Source organism: Malus domestica, chromosome 07 (assembly GCF_042453785.1).
Source record: "Malus domestica chromosome 07, GDT2T_hap1".
NCBI classification, from domain to species: domain Eukaryota; kingdom Viridiplantae; phylum Streptophyta; class Magnoliopsida; order Rosales; family Rosaceae; genus Malus; species Malus domestica.
This window is the reverse complement of record NC_091667.1, coordinates 23653145-23659044: the sequence shown is the minus strand read 5'-3', so window position 1 is coordinate 23659044 and position 5900 is coordinate 23653145. Positions and strand designations below refer to the sequence as shown.

The 5900-nt window shown below is 35.6% G+C and overlaps 1 long non-coding RNA gene across 1 annotated transcript; it reads right to left on the bottom strand.

The window, feature by feature from the left end:
* Window positions 1-235: 235 nt before the first annotated feature.
* Window positions 236-1318, bottom strand: LOC139197560 (uncharacterized). The gene is made up of 2 exons (XR_011583041.1): window positions 1209-1318; window positions 236-800 (listed from the first exon to the last, which is right to left on the bottom strand). It is a non-coding gene; the product is annotated as an uncharacterized lncRNA (long non-coding RNA).
* Window positions 1319-5900: the final 4582 nt, after the last annotated feature.

Genomic DNA, 5900 nt, shown 5'->3' with positions numbered 1-5900 from the left:
CGGACCGGACCTAGGTTCAAAGGAAACGGGCCGGGCCGGGCCGGGGATTGCATTTTCTAATATAGGAACCGGACCTTACCCGGCCCGGTTGAAACGGGCCGGTTCGGGCCGGGTCCACGGGTACTTTTTTTTTTTTTTTGAAAAAAAAAATAATAATCAAATTTGTACAAATTGCAAACTGCACAGATTTGCACAGATTGCAACTGCACAAAGTCACAGACTGCATTTATGCAGATTTTGCACAAATTCACCATTATTCACATCCAATCTAAATACAAAGTCCAACATCCAAGTTCATAAATTAACAATACATCCAAAATAACAATATTACATCGTCCAACATTTAAAAATCAAATCAACATACAAAATATCCGAAAGTCCAATATTGGCCTCGCAGATGTCTTGAATACGACTGAAAAAAAGCATTTTTGGTTAAATTAACTTGATCATAAATAGATAGGACAGTATATTGTGACCACAAAGTGGACTATACACTCGACTTGATAACCCAATGAAATGTTTTCCAAAAGGGTGGAACGTCTTCCTTGCAAGAACAATATGAGTGTCTGGCTTCAAAAACAGAAAATCGAGAATGTATATGAATCTACCATGCTTCACAACTATACATTACCTTCTCAATCTCTTCCTGATCCTTCCTAGTAAACCCACTGGCAGCAAGTTCCTTGTCCAGAAAAACAGCATCCTTGGCTATTGAAGAAAAACAAAGCCTCCCGCTTTCATCTGTGTCTACCTCTGTTCTATCAATATCATCTCTGCACTCTTGAAAATTCATGTTGAACCTGAGAGAAAAATAAAAAATCTTAACAAGCTAGACAGAACCTTTATCCCCAAACCCCAAAATTTTTATCCCTATGCTACTGGCACATACCCTAACCTCAGGCAGATAAATGAAAAGTAAAAAGACAATGCCATATACTAATGATCTTAAAGAAAATGATGAAATCAGAGCAGTCAATAAAAAATCAGAATTGTTCATTGCACAAAGCCTATACGTTATTGTTCAGTGTTTTGCTTTTAAACTAATGTTATTAAGAAAATGGTGCCAAATGTCATCCGGATGCATTCCTTCTGTCAACCCAACTAGAAATGCTGTTCAGGGGTTTCACAACCTTGAATATTATATACCAAAATTCAGATAGTAAAAAGAAATTGCATTAACTTGTTAGTTGAAACAAAAGAACCCTGACCTCTTTCTAAAAAACTTAAAGACACATTCAACATCACGGTCAAAGTACCTGAAACACGGGAACTTCATGAGAATACAATATCTGATAAACATAACAGTTAGGCAAATAAATAAACAAGCTAAAAAAATCAGAAAATCCACCAAATCAGCAAGAACAAAAATGAAGATCCCAATAGATTGAGCACAGATTACATACATGATACATCCCAATAGATCAAAGTTCAACTAAAAAGTTACAAACATCAGAGGTTAAAGAACCTATAAATAAAAATAAAAAATAAAAAAGGTTAAAAAATTCACTTGAACTGGCGACGGCGATGGAGTGTTGGTGATCGCGACGGCGGTGATGTCTTCGGGAAGGAGAGAGGGAGAATCGAGAAGATGGGTGGTGCGGGTTCTTGGGTTCTCTAGGTCTAGGGTGAGATGTCGTCGAGGAGAATAATCGAGAAGAAGATCAGCTCTGGTGGTTGTCAGGGCCCAGACTCACGACGGCGGTGATGTCGGGGGTGGGCAAGGAGATGACTGACGAGGAGTGACGGAGTGTGGGTGGTAGAACCGTGGAAGGGAGGGGTTCATGGGAGGGGAGAGGACGAGGTCAGAGACGGAGAGGTCGAGGGTCAAGAGAGAGACTGATCAGATTCAGAGATACTAGGGTATGTTTATTTTCAATCTGGGCTGTCCATTTCCTTTACAAACGGGCCGGTCCGAGGCCCCGTTTTTCTATACATTTGGAACCGGCCCGACCCTAAAATGCCATTACCCCGCCCCGCCCCGCCCCGTTTCCCCTATTTAAAAACAGGACCCGCCCCGTACCCGCCAATACCCGCCCCTACCCGCCCCTACCCGCGGGCCCAAGGCCCGTTTGCCCAGCCCTAGTTCCACCACCTGTTTGGTAAAATAACTCAAAGTGGCATTTCACACTTTTGACCTTTTATATGTACCTCACCCATCCATGCGATGATGAGCTGAGTTCCATATATCTTACCCATTCTCCTTTGCTTTTCTGAGTGATTTATTTTTATCAACCATCGGTTACATACAGTTATGTGGTTATCATTTGTTATGACTTGTCACTTTATAATCTTCGTGAGAAATAATGTCATATATCATTGGTTATACACAACTAGTGAATGTGTTTATTCTGGTCATCAATGTTTTTAGGTTACGTGATTTGATCAAACGTACTTTTTAGTGTTCACATATCCAAAATTCATGAATGAAAAACTCTGATAGCAAGAGGCTTGCTACTTGAATTTACAATTGGAGCGTCCACCTAATATCTCTCTGAAATGATAGATCGTCTTTTGGGTCAAGTTTTAAGTTTTAACACTCAACTACATTTTTTTTTCTTTCAATTATCGACAATATACAATTATATGTTTATCCCTTATGATATATCAAGTATATAATTTCACTCTAATTACACATGATACAGATAATATCTCTACAATTAATTAATGTCAGAGATAGTCACACAAATCAATTATAAATAGTGGATAGGGAAATAAGTTCCTACATCACCGCGTACAGTAGCTCTCTAACCCCTAACATTACAAGCTATAAAAATAGGGAACTTTAACGAAAAATTCTCAGTAGTGTTTATTTTAACGAAAAATCACATTTTTACACTAAAAAAATTAATCTTGATACTATTCACTTTACCCTTTATTTTGTCCTTATTGTTAAAATTCAAAGTTTTCAAACTATTTTCATTAGTTTTTCTATAAAAATAAGGGAGATAGAAAGCTAATAAGAAGGGAAAAGGATCCTCTCCTGAGCTCGGGATGTGGATCCTCTGACTAGCTCATCTGGACTGTTCAAATTTAATGTAACGATTGTAATTATTATAACTTTTAAAGAATCCGTCTATTTGGGGTCGTTGGATTAAAACTGAACGGTTTAGATAAGTTGATCAGGAGGATTACCACCCTGAGCTAGGAGAGGATCATCTTCCAATAAGAAGAGAGGTACTTGAGCAAGAAGAAAAGGCCTCGTTTCACGGTGTTTGACAAAAAAGAAAAAGCCACAGTATAGGGACAAGTGAGAGAAAGCCGAAAGCTACAAGCCTGCAGCAACAAAAAGCAATAGATTATAGGCCTTTCTGCCGATCATCAAAGCCTTTTCCCAACTTCTTTCGTGCAACCGTGCAATCATGGAACAAAAGTAAAACGATCCATTAAAAAAGTTTTGGCTGCGTAAGTGTGTGTGTGTGCAGAAGCAGGAACACATGCGCAGTCTGTCGAAGAGGAAGCGTGATTGACTGGATAAACAAAACCCTAAATTTTACTTTGACCTTTTTGCATAAAAGAACTTTAACGAAAAATTTACGGTACTGTTTATTTTAACGAAAAATCATATTTTTACATTAAAAGGTCAATCCTAATATTATTTATTTTACTATTTATTTATCCTTATTATTAAATTTCAAAAATTTCAAATCATTTTTATTAGTTTTTATTTAAATAATCTTGATCACTGTATAGTTGACTTGAAAAGAGAAAAAGACAAAGCAAAGGAAAAATGGATTTCTGAGGAGCTGAATCCGATTGATGAAGAATGAGGGTGATTGACCATCAGTCAAATCGTAGCTGGTAAAATGAAAAACCTAGGGTTAGGATTCTGATTTTTTTTTATTTGCTTTGCTTTAGTTAAAGGTAGCAGATTGTCTGTCCTTCTGTGTTGGGATGTCATTTTCATCCCTTCTTATTTATACGGTCACGGTTAAATCACGTTAATATTTTATATTTTTATTGCTTTATGTCTTATTATCTCTATAAAAAATTAATATAAAATGTTAACGTGGTTTAACCATGACCGCACAAAATAAGAGGGGATGGGAAGGGCATCCAAACAGGAAGACAAACAATCTACCTCCTTAGTTAAAAGGGAACTTTAACGAAAAGCTCAAAGTATTGTTCACTTTAATGAAAAACCATATTTTTACACTAAAAAGTCAATTTTGATACTATTTACTTTACCATTTATTTTATTCTTATAGTTAAAACTCAAAGTTTTCAAACATTTTTTTATTAGTTTTTCTTTAATTAAAAACTTGGTAGGCAAAGATCTGGAAATTTTCGAGATGAAGGGGGCCCACAAAAAAATTTACAGTCTCTCCAAGGAGATTTCTGGGCACTGTTAAGATTTGGATGCCCCACGATGTCGAATCTATCTTCCCTCTGACCTAAATAAGGTTTAAAATATCGATGCTATCATAAATATTAATAATCCAAAACACGGAAATTTCGATGGAAATATCGGAATATTAACGTTATTGATAAAAATTGAATAAAAACCACAAAAATTGTAAGAAAAACTTGGAAATTTTTATTGAAACTTTGCGAAATGTTTATTTAATCAATTATCTATTAGTTTATCACAAAAAATTGGAAGGAAATGCATTGCATGATGGATTTAACTGATTTAAGTTGATTATATAGCGAGTTGGCAAACATTGTGAGTGTAGAAAATATATAGTAATTAATGAAAGAAGTTTAAACACACCATAATCATTTATATATAATAAATTAGTACAATATGTTGCACTTTATATATTGCATGGTAAGATACATGAGTGACTTAGTACCACATAGAGTTTCTATTAAGGTCTAAAATATCGATGATATCGGAAATATCGGTAGTCTAAAAACACGAAAATTTCGATGAAAATATCGGAATAATATCGATATTTTAGACCCGGGACCCAAAACACTCCCAAACCCATCAAGGTCCACTAAGCAAAATATTAATAAAAGGTTTTTTATTAGCAATGTTAAGAAAAAAAGTACATTTATATGGACAAAACCCAGTTACCCATGTTCAGACTCTCAACTTGAAAACACAGAAAATGAGAAAATTACAAGGTTTGGTTTGGTTTGGTTTGGATAGTGAGTATTTGGGGTGTTTTAATTTTAAATTGGGATTAGGGCCATTTTTTGTATTCCATGACGGACAGTTTCAGAGCCTAAGCCAGGCATGCAGTCAGATTTGTCATTACAGAGACAGATGGGTTCTCTTTGGAATTTGAAGTGCGTGAAGACTCTGGCTGTAGTAGTAGTAGTAAGTGTAGTACATTATATCGCAGTATCTGAATCACAATTTCTTTTTTTAATTCAACAACCCAATTTCTGTCTTTGGAACTTGAAGATCTTTGTAGTAACAGTAGGAAGTGGAAGTTTTGTGTTTGAATAAGAACAAATTAAGATCAACACTGAAGCCTGCTTGAAATTTCTTACTCTTATTGATTAAGGGTTTATGTCATAAATTATTCTTGAAATTGATCAAACTCATTATTTTTATATTTTAATTTTGTTTTCTCTTTCTTTGTGTGCGGATTGTAGGGAATGGTTCAAAAAATCGAAAACCGAAAAAAAAACCGAACCGGACTGAGGCCGAAAAAAATCGAACCAAAATTGTCAAACCAAACCGAACCAAATCTGGCTAGTTCGGTTTCGGTTTTTGAGATTCGAAAACCGAAGCGAACCGATATATATATTTAATTATTTTTTTCAATATTTATAAATAGTTAAGTCATACAAGAACTTGTTGCCAAGTTGGTTTCAGTGAAACTTGTCAAGCTGGAGCGCATGGGTTCAAACCTTCATGCCTTCAGGATTTCGGAGATTTTTTTTAATTTTTATGAGTAATCAACAAAACCCTTTAACCCTAGCCATTAGTAGCAGCCATACCTCTC